Genomic DNA, 12,384 nt, shown 5'->3' with positions numbered 1-12,384 from the left:
TATTATCAAGCAAATTTGTTTGGTGGAAAATAATGCCCCAATAATATCCATCTTCCACTACTACAACCTTTTCACTCTCATTATCAAATATCAACCTCCTATTCTCTTTCTATCCTTATTAGGCCGTGGTACGTACTTTAGATATCAATCAATCAAATATACATATCATAGTACTATACTACTATATATATTTAATTTATAAATATATAATAATTTTAATTTTACATAAGCGTCCAAATTTTTGTTTCTTTCTTTGTTACAACTTAGAATATTAGATACTCCATATAGGTAGCACTATTATCTATAAAATATACTTGTATCAAATAATATGTGTATTGATAATATTACATACGAGTAAATACACATTTATTTGTAATTCTCTCTTTTGTTGTCACCAATTATGGTAACCCTATAATTCAGCAAGTTTCTAATTGAACTCATAAGTTTTTTTTTTAATTTTTTTTATAATATAAAATATAAGGTATTTCCTTGAAATAATAAATGGGGAATATCGGTGTGTATTTAGTTATTTACTAGTTTTTGTTTGGCCTTGATTTTTTTTTTTTTTGGCCAAATACTTAATTAGTTCATGTACTAAAAATAGTTGAACACTAGCTTGTTTGGTATAACACTAGCTAGAGCCTTCTCCTAACTATATCACCCCCAACTGCGATGATTGATTGTAGGTCAAAAACACATTTCTTGAATTTTTGATTTATGTCAGATCGCGTTATTATTAAATTTTAAAACTTAGATAGGTCATCATATATACTTATGGCTTACATTTGTTTTGTGCTCCATATCTCCAAACACTACTTTAAATTAGCCTAATTTTTAATTTCAAGATAAAATTTTGAAAAGTTATTTGTAATAGTGTGTTGGACCTAAAGCTACAGGCTAGTGGATATATATATCATTTTCCATTATTCATGTTGTCTTCACAAAAAAGTAGATTGCACACTAAAAGCATGTCTTAAACTTTTAAGATATCACTACATTTTTTTATATATAATATTGCCTTATCTTTTTGAATCTATGCACCAATAGAAATTTATAGCTTTTATACCCGAATTCTCTAACACATTTGTGTTTTTTTTGGGACAAAGACTTATATAAATTAAAAGTATTTCTACACTTACACCTTTGCATAATAAAGACTAATCAATACCTCAATGTTAATAAGTTTGAAACTACTCACAAGCATAAGCCACCTTAGCTACTTTAATGGTGATTGATTAAGACCTTACATGAAATTTGTCCATTTTCTCTATTGTTTATATTCCAAGTACTAGTTATAGAAGAAAATACTCTTTATAAACTCATTACGTACATTGTCCACGTCTAAATGCATTGAACTTTTGTAACAAGATAATGATAATCTATCCTATCAATTTAGTTAGGGACATTATAATTTATAAGGGAGGAAAGGAAGGGTTGAGACCTAAAGGGGAGGGGTACAACGCAATAAGGGTTGTTGGGACCAGTCGTAAATTTATAGTGCTTTTATAATAGCAACCAAAACGTGAAATAACATATAATTCAATGATTACATACATCATCTTTTAACAGGTCGTTAATATGATTTAAAGTAACATACGTGCCTTTTTTTAGACCAAAAAAACGGCCAAAATGTACACACTGTACTTGTAAGGTTGTAACTTGTAAGTGAACCAATTAAGTGATGCCTCCTTTAAATAGTCAATACTCCTAAGAAAAATGAAACTGAAATATTGAACAAATTAGGTCTAAACTGTAAACAACTAACCAAACAAATTGGGACCCACTGATAAAATTTACACATTTTGAGCCCAAACTGTTGGGAGATTAGAATTTTGCACCGGGCTTTAAAACTTCGGCGCCGCTTATTAAGTGCCATTTAATACAGTACTTAACGAATTGGCCCAAGAAGATTTAGCCCAAAATATACAGTAATTAACAGTTTATGTGTGTAACACTATACTGTGTATCTGTAAAATTGAAGAAGTTGCATAAGAACTAAAGTTATTCTAAATGTAGGTGTAAAATAACACTATAAGTTGTATCTGTAAAATATATCTATATCGAAAAAATAACTATTGTACTACTCGTACATTTGTCACTAACAAGTAACAACATTACAACACCAACATTCAATCTACGAGTAATATGAAATTCAAATTCTTAGTACTTTGTACCGAGGTTAATAAAGTTTAGAAAAATAAAGCTATCAAAGTTTAATTTACAACTGTTATGATTCCTGAGTAGTTAACGAGTTTTGTTAAGTTCAGATTAGTGGAAATTAGATGAATATAATTAAGTTACAAAAACAGAGGTAATGTTTGAACATAGTTAATTAGTTATTATACTGTCCCTTCCATCTAAAAAAAAACTTTATAAAGTAATTCAAATAAAATATAATTAATATAACTTTCAACTAATATGTGTCAAAAGTTTGACAAGTTGGCCACAGAAAATTATGTGATAAAAACAATGGCAACATCATCAATTAAAATCAGTAATTACGCCATGAATTAGAAGAAGAAAGGTATGTACGTGGATTAATGAGTTCCATAATGATGAATAGGAAAATCAGCGTTTAAAGTAACAATAACAAGTTATATTAACACGTACGAATGAATATAATTAGTGTGATAGCAACTTCATAATGTCGGCAACATTATAGTCTACGAAATGATTAAGGAATATATTTAGGAGACAAACACAACCAATTTATAAGGGTTGCATGTGTCAAAAGAGATGCACTGTCTCTGTTTATATTTTGCTGCTAACCTAATTAAATTTTAATTATACATGAATTATACCCTGGTTTTATTCAAACCTATAAATTCAAAAATTAATTTGATCATTTTCTTAGGTTATAGGGTAAATATCTTTCATTTTTCTTGGTTAATTACATGCCATTATATAACATATATGCATTATAATTGATTATATATGCAGTGAATTTAGTCTAAAAAATTATTCTAATATTATCTTTATGTTAGTTGATTATAGGTTGCATTGATATTTACATTATGTATATTTGATTATAGAAAACTAAATACTCCTTTCTCTCTCCAAAACCCTAGCCTCCATTGTTGAATTTTGAAGGGGCTTCCATTGATTTTAATCGGTGGAAAGCCCCAATCCTTGTTTCTTTATTGTTTTTTAGGTTTATAATAATGCTTCTTCCTTTTGGGAGGAACTTTTCTCCCTCGAAAGAAAGGGTTTCCGATCTCCTTCGATAGACAAGGGTTTTTCGACCTCCTTCGAAAGACAAGGTTTATCTCCTCTTTTCGAGGGAGAAATTTCTTAGTTTTGAATCTATGGTAGCAGATCTAATGGATTGTCGTGAAATTATTTCGTTGGTGAAAAAGTTATCAAGTTTTCGAATACGAACAGATGAATCAAAAGGAAAACATCCTCACGGCTACAACGGATCGTTAGATTGTCTCTCCAACAAGGCTGTAATTTTCAGCGATATAAGCGGGAGATGCTCCGCAGTGCAAGATCTACTCGACGATCGTAGTTTTTATGAAGGAAAATTCTATTTGATTCAATATCTTATGTATTTGTTAACGTCGAATCTCTATTGTAGATGTCGTATGACTTTTAATTAATGAAATATTTTTGCTATTCAAAAAAAAAAATGTATATTTGATTATTGCTTATTAAGTTGCATTGATATTGGTTCTTGAGCTTTCATGTAGTCACGTTCGTTGTTATTGAAATATTATACTATCGGCTACATTGTGTACGTTTATAAGAAGATGTTCATTCTACAAGGCTACAACTAACTGATTCATAGTCGAATTATTACATGCACATGGACAAATAAATAGTCTTGGTTGTACCATACATAAGATAAAACAAATTATACATGTAAAATTATCGAATTTGAAGTATATTATAGACTTATTATTATGTGATTAGATATCAACTAGTTTATGATACTAAAAAAAAAAAAATCAGATCCTAAATCTATTCACCATAATGATTAGAAATATATAACATTATAACTATGCAATCATCAAAGTATTTCATATTCACTGAATTGAGTCTCAAAAGAATCATACAAATAAGAGTTTTGTAACTACCTATCTACGTTGATACATATTGAATTGATTCTTGAGCTTTCAAATTGTGATTGGAAAAAAAATTATAGATTTGATGACCCAACAACCATTTATATTTATACTATATGTTATAGGTATGTATATATATATATATAATATCAAAGTTGAAATAAAAAATTTAGAAAAATAAGTCAACTATAAGGAGAATCTGGTTCTATTTATAGCAAATGGAATAAAACATTCCATGCATGCAATCTATGATATGTAATTAATTATCTGTAAATGATGGGTTATATCATTAAGGGCTTATTAGCTAGGATCATGGGTTGAGCGTGGGTAAGATTTGTTGCTTAATTAACAGGCAACCCAAACTCCAATTTATAATATTCATTTCATTCATAAACAAATTAATAGGAAATCCACTTTAGAATCTATTACAACTCAGGACATCAAAAAATTGGCCTTTTCTAATTGTTAAAATTCAAATAAACAAGGCCTTAGCTTGATGATTTAATTATAAAGTTTACTTTCTATGTATATTTTTCGAGATTATTTTATTTTATGTGGAAAGTACTTAAACGTAAGTTAATTGTAATTACAGGCTGATTTTGAGGTTATATGTCTCTAATATGAGCGATTAATCAGCTAACTACCTCCCTTTCTCATTTTTCCTTACTTTCCTTCATCTTTGGTACAATTTCTTGATTTGTTATTATTAAGACTTTATTGATTATTTAAAATTAATGTAATAACTAATAAGAAATGCCATCTTTGAAATTTTTAATTATTTAGTTAATTGTACAGTTTTAATTTCTTTCACAATTCCATTATAATTAATTCAATCACCTTAGCTTATTATTATATGTATGTCAATTTAGTACTCAATATTTCAAGATGTATCTTTAATTAATTTCCTCTACATGTACTTAATACGTGTACTTAATATATATTTGATGGATAAGATCATATATTACCAAATTTATTTGACCTTGATGGTTTTGTATGTAGTTAGACTACTCTTCTGTAATTTAGTCTTACATTTGACCTAATTATAATTTATTAATTAGAACGGAAGTGGCCATTACCTCAACAAAAATCCAAAATCACAAAATATAGTGTGTGATGACTAGTCATATTTCATAGTATAATACTATTGTTAGAGATATCAGAAAATATTGTGTGATATATTTTCCGTGGGAAGTTTTTGTTGAGTTTGTGTGACGAGGTGAAAACAAGGGTCTCAGCTTTGACCCATGATTTAATTAAAAAAAAAAAAGTTTTCGGCTCTCTTGTATCGTGAGACAAGATATATTTGGTTCTCCTTGTGCGTGAGACAAGGTTTGTGAGTTGATTTGAGCATGATTTTGCTCCTTTGGATATGAGTGTGGTTTACTCTGAAAACCCAATAAGAGATTTGAGTGTGGTTTACTCTGAAAGACCATTACGAGATTTGAGTGTGGTTTACTCTGAAAGACCAATAAAAGATTTGAGTGTGGTTTACTCTGGAAAAACCAATATTTGATTGGAGCTCGATTTTGCTCTGGAAAAACCAAAAAAATTGTTATTTGCAGGTTCGAAAAGAATGACGTTCCTGTTTGATTGATGACTGATGAATTCGAAAAGATGAACGTTCTCATTGTTGAAAAAGAAGAAACAAAAATTTGAAGGCGACATCACAAGAGTGCATCTCGGCTTCAACAAAGTGAAGAATTTCCAATCGCAACGTTCGTGTTACTGCCGTTACGATTGCGGGAGGGTGTTAGAAATATCAGAAAATATTGTGTGATATATTTTCCGTAGATATCATTCAGAGAATAATATATTTAGGATATTTATGTTAAGATATTATTTTGAGAATATATCTTTAGGGTTTATGGTTATGTTAGTATATCTTTAGAAATATTGTTTCCTATTTTAAGTTCGTAGGTTTTGTATAAATACTCAACCTATTGATGAATAATAATCAAGCTATTCATTCTCTCTTCTCCCTAATTTGTCAACTATGAATCGGTTAATTAATTTATCTACTCATCGACACATAGATCAAATATGAAGCCACATCAAGTCCTCCTCAAGACCTCAACAATACTATATAGTTTACCAATATATTGCAATTTCATTCAAACAAGTTTACCTTATTTTTTGGGTTAGTCTATTTGGAAGCATATGTTTATAGATCATGAAGATTGAGCCTTCTAAATTCGTTGAACTGATAAACCAACTCCATTACCCTTTTAATCCATAAAAATTGAATATTATTATACTAATATATTTTTATATGTAAACTTCGTACATAACAAGCAATTAGGTTGGCTAACTTCTTTAATTATTATTATTAGCAACTTATTGTAAATACCGACCATATGGAACTCACGTGTTGATGTACGTGAAATGATGAATATGCAAAATTGCAAGGCACCTAAGCCATGACATCAACAAAACATATATACATAGAATTAGTTATATGCTTGTAACAAGAGTAAATGTTACGTAAAAATATTACCTCTTTTACTTGGCTCTTTATTTCATATGCTATATAATATTATTTTATTATGGTTTAAACAATTAAAATAATTGCATAAAAAGATAGAGGTGGTTCACGTGTCTTTTACCTTGGTTCTTACAATTTGGATAATGTTTGTATGTCTAGTTGGCACAACATGTATTTATCTACTATTATTATCATAAATCATATTTTTCTCACTTTTTTTTTGGTTACAAGATGTTGTGTTTACTTTTTGTGTGTGATGATGTTTTGAATGTGAAGAAATTGATCGATATCACTTTCTCATAGATCAAGTTGAATTCATGCGAGGAATAGATTGATTGACTTTCTTATATGATTGATAAAATAAACTTATTTGTATTAAGAAATGAAGTAAGTAATTATAGAGTAATACTTATTCTTTAGACGGGCTTATATTCAACTAGAATAATCAATTATCTCTATAAAATATTGATGACTCCTTTTTATTTATTTCATACATGATATTATTAGTAAGATTTATTGACTATTATGATTACAATAATGTTTGACCATTTTGCTCATGTGATTTATTTGTGCATGATAATTAAATTGCAATAGAAAATTGGACTCTTAACATGCATTTATTTGAATTTATTAAAGTTCATTGACATAAGTAATAATAAGCTATTATTCCAGAGAATTGAGTCTAGGTATAGTGTTTACTAGTAATTGAGACTGTTTTAAACAAAATTATCGTGATCAATGTGATGTATAAATGTCACCGTTATGTGTTGACCAATGATTGTCTTATGCAGATTTTTTTTTCTTCGCTATACAATTATATTATTGGTGGTGATATATACAATTCTTAATTATAATATACATTCTTTGAGAAAAAAAAAATAATTATCTACACATACATTTTATAAAAATATTTAAAGTTGTTAATTAAACTAGCTATACATGTGCGAAAAACCCATTAATTTGATTTAATTTCAATATTTTCACTTATATCTCATTATATACATACAACCATTCACAATATGAGTTGTTCATCATATCATTTTCCTTTATATTTATAGGGGCCTCTAACATATGATTAAAATTTAAAATACATGGTGTTTTAATTCAACACTCCCTCTACTTGATCACCTACCACATTATTATTAGCATACTTTTTGTCTGATTATAGTTCATTTATTAAAAATTTAAGTCAGGAAACAAAATAAACAAGCATTAATTATTTATAATTAAAGGGGGGCAGGAGGGAGACAATCCTTTTTAACATTATTGGATGATTCCTAACACGGTTGTTAATTTGTTATTGTTAAAATTTTGGCCTTTTGCCTTTTGCCTTTTTCCTAACAACATTATAACATTTACCATTAATTTTCGTATACAATTTTTTACCCTTGTTTTGTAAGACAATGATAGTGACACTCTTCATAATGCCCCAACAAAAACTATTTAAAGGACAGTATTATTTTGGATATTACTATGATAGTGATATTTAAGGGATGATTAAAGTGCTTGAAATTATATAGTAAAGCATATATTATAAATTTGTAATGAAATTTAGTTTGATTTAAAAAAAGTAGATGTCTTTTTTTTCAAGCTTTTTTAGGTAATGTTATTTGCTTATGTACTGTTGTAGGGTAGAGACATAGATTTAGGGCATGTGACATACATCTCATATTATATAGTTATAAGGTGGTTTGATTATCTAATTAATTAAGTACAATGTCTTGGTTTGTTTCCTGGAAAGGGGTTGATTATTTATGTTGCTTAGTGGTTGGGTTGATTGACCTTAGTCCTTAGGTGTCCCACCCAATTAAGTATATTCATGGCTAGCATAATCATTTTTAGAATATGTTAATCTTGTGTGTTATGGATAATCAAAGCTCTCCTTTATAAATAGGAAAATTGTAAACTAATAATCCCACCTTTAGTCGATCTTCTAGAAACAATCCTACCTGTTGAAATTCCAGAAACAATCCCACCTTTAACATGGATCTTCCATTAACAATCCCTGACCGGTTGGATAGCTTTGGTAACCGGTTTTCTTAGGTTATAAGACACGTGTCGAATTTTAATAGGTTTATTCAAATTTTTAATAATAATATATATATAAAAAAAACCCATCTCCAACCCCAACACATCCCCGCCACTAGCCCCACCCCGCCACTGCTTTCCCCTCCCCATTGCCGCCCTTGCTTTCCCCGGCAACCCAACCTAGCCCTCAACTCACCATCTCCGCCACCAATATCAATGAAAACCTTCCAAATCTACCGCTAGAACCCCGACTCCTTCGAAACCCGAGCTCAAAAATTATGAGATCAACCTCAAGGAGTATGGTCTCATGGTTCTCGACGCTCTCATCAACATCAAGAACAAAATCGATCCTTCTCTCTCACCTAGTCACCTTCTGCCGAACTTGCCGCGAAGAAATTTGTGGTTTATGTGCTATGAACATCGATGGTCGTAATGTCCTCGCTGGTCTTACGAATTGAAGATCGATTCATCGGCTTCGATGACTACGTCGTTGCTGCATATGTTTGTGATTAAAGATGGTGGTTGCGGATATGAGAAATTTCTATAATCAGTATAAGAGTATTGAGCCTTGGTTAAAGAGGATCTTCTGGGTTTAATTTCAAGCTAAAAATTGAATTTAGAGGTAATTGGGGCTGCCGGGGTTTACTTTTTAGGGCTGAGGGTTGAGTTTTCAGGCTGGGTGGAGGTTTTTCGGGTCTGTGGGTCAAGTTTTTGGGGGCAGAGGTTGAGTTTTAGGGGTGGCTACAGCATGGTTGGAATAATCTGTGGTGGCCTTGTGGGTGGCAGTGGCGGTTAGGGGTTAGGGTGACCATGGTGGTGGACTGGTGGCCCCAAAAGAGATTTAGGTTAAAAAAAAAAAATAATTAACCTGTTTAACAGGTTGTAGGTCAAAGGGATCGTTAGTGGAAGATACATATTAAAGGTGGGATTATTTCTGTAATTTCAAAAAGTGGGATTGTTTCTGGAAGACCGACTAAAGGTGGGATTATTAGTTTACAATTTTCCTTATAAATAAGCTAGAACTTGCCGATGATTAGAGGTTGTATATTAGGTCAATCTTGTATACTGTGAGTAATACATAACGAGCTGAGTGTTGACTCATATGCTATTTGGAATGACTAACTTTGTTGTATACAATACACTTGTTGTGCAAAATATTTTGTTGACTTTAGTGAAGTACTACACAAAAATATTTGTTATCGACTTATCGTTATAAGTAGAAGAAAATTGTCACTAAGCTAACTTGTAGCAGAATAGTAAGGTTTAAGTTTTGTAGAGTTATTTTTATTTACAAATTTGTAGAGTATAGTGGAAGACCACTAGATAGCAGAATAAGGTAGTAGTTTATTATGATGTCTTCCACCTTTCTTTACTTCAAATAGTTCTAACACATATTTTAAAAAAAAAAAAAAAAAAAATTACAACACCAAAAAGGTTTTCTGCATTATATTGTTAAAAACTCATCAATGTTTAGATACATTAATAAAAGAAGAACCAATATTGACAAAATAGTCAAATAGAGTGGACGACATGCAATCAAAGCTCTTTAAAAAAGATTAGGAGAATAGAGTGTCATACTTAGCACTAAAACTACAGTAATGACCAACATTAGCAATTTTTTTTAAAAATTAAAGATGATTTAATTTTCATCATAATGCTCTTCAAAAAGTTAAAGAAAGTTTTACAAAAAAGGCATTGTAGTGAAGCTAGATACCCATTTCCTTATAAGAAGGGTTTGGGAAAATCCACACAATTATCAAGCCTTGATTTGATCCATAAATAAAATTATCGACTTCTTTTTTAACCCAATATCACTTCATCTTTTTAAATATTTTTTATGAGGAAATATAGTGTTCATTTGTTAAAACAATTTCGTAATATTCAAATTGCTTATGTTATCCAAAATTTTGACATGTAATTTATAAATTAAACAACTATTATCGGTGAAAGTGAGAAACTATTATGATCGATTAGTGAAAGTTTTATATTGTGCAATTAAGCGAATTAGTTGATATCAAATAGTTTATCCCAAATGATCATTCATCATACTCAATAGAGTACTCCGTATTTATAATTTTATAAACGTAATTAATGATACTCAACATAATTATTGATTTTCTTACTTAAGTCCGAAGTAGGATGATCTAAATGATTGTAGTTACACTTAATCTAGTCCCAACATAGAGGTATAAAGGAGATGCACAAGAAAATAGTAACTTCTTTGTAAAAAAAATGTTGTGAAAGTCTACTAGTAGACTAATCCCTCAATTAGGAGACAATAGACTAATCCCTCAATTTAAAGACATATACATAGTAGGTAAGAATAAATCATAGGGGTTGAAAATATTAGTACTAGTAAAGTAGTAATAGTAATAAATCATAATCATAAAAAGTGAAAAAAAAATAACTAAAAGAGACCATTACCTAATTAAAGTTAAATTGTTATGTAAAATGCAAACAAAGACAGCAATTAACCATTGTAATTGTTATGATATTGTTGGGTTCTATTGGAGACATAAGCTTTTAGATCTGTTGACCTTGTTACAATTACATTAATTTCAATGAATTATTTTCCTTCAATTACTAGTATGTACTTAATTATGGTATAAATTCGATCACTAGAAAAAGGTACCATTATATATATTAAAAAATTGACATTTTCCAATCAAATTGTCATAAAATGCTGGGTACTTTGTCCAAAAAAACCAATGGTATCCTTGAATATATCAACTGGAAAAATGTACGAGGAAATGATTTAAAATTTAATATGGAAATGATGAACATGCTAATTTCTTCAGAACAACTAACCAATTCATAATGAGCACATGAACTCAACTGAAAACCAATAATTTAGAAGATGGTGTACATTATTTGTTGTATGGCCCATATTATGCGTAAATGTTCCTTTTTAATTAAGGGACATACATCAATTTATGCTCTATTTCTCCCCCTCCACTACAATTATGCGATTTATTATGGTTAGTTGTGCTTAGCATGTTCAATTCTTTCCGTATTTTTACATAATAGGAGATGTACAAAACAATAATTCTTAAGGTAATAGGTAAAGAGTGTTGATTTACCCGACTAGTGAAATGGGTTATAAAGATATATCGATTAGCTTTTAACGTTGCATGATCGAGAACTTGATACTTTTGAATAACATTTTTAGAATTCGCTAATTCTAATACGTACTAGATGATCTGATGATCATATCGAGTTTTTAGTTACACTAAATAGAATTAGGATAATGCTATATGCAGCCCTAACATATAAGTATTTAATATACTTCCTTTTTTAGTATTAAGTTGGGAATTTATCAACAATTCACGGGTACATCGGTGTAATAAATATTTATTTATTGTCAATTCTTTCTATTATTAACTTCTTATATGAAGCCTTTAGTGTTGCATATATCTTTTTCCAATAAATAAATAAAATGAATAAAACTTTATTTGGTTGGTGAAAGTGAACATTGAAAAGCAAAAGAAAATTTCAGACTATAATTTGTGAGAAAATTAGGTCCCCGCAAGAAGTGTTGTATGTTGACCAATTAAGTAAGGTCATCCAAACTTAGAAATTCAAAGTCAAATTTGTTTACCAAAGACTTCACAAAAGGAAACTAGAGCAACCAACTCTTCATTTGGAATTGCTCTCAATTTTAAGCAAGAAATTTAAGAACCTTTGATTTATCTCTCCAATTTCATTGATGATTTCGCAATTCAATTGTGATGTGTGCAACGTCAAATTTCCCAATCATGATACCATTTCATACCATGTCTTAAAGAGTTAAAGTGATAGATGTTTTTTTGT

The sequence above is a fragment of the Chenopodium quinoa genome, unplaced genomic scaffold (assembly GCF_001683475.1).
Source record: "Chenopodium quinoa cultivar QQ74 unplaced genomic scaffold, ASM168347v1, whole genome shotgun sequence".
NCBI lineage: Eukaryota > Viridiplantae > Streptophyta > Magnoliopsida > Caryophyllales > Amaranthaceae > Chenopodium > Chenopodium quinoa.
This window is presented reverse-complemented; position numbering follows the sequence as displayed.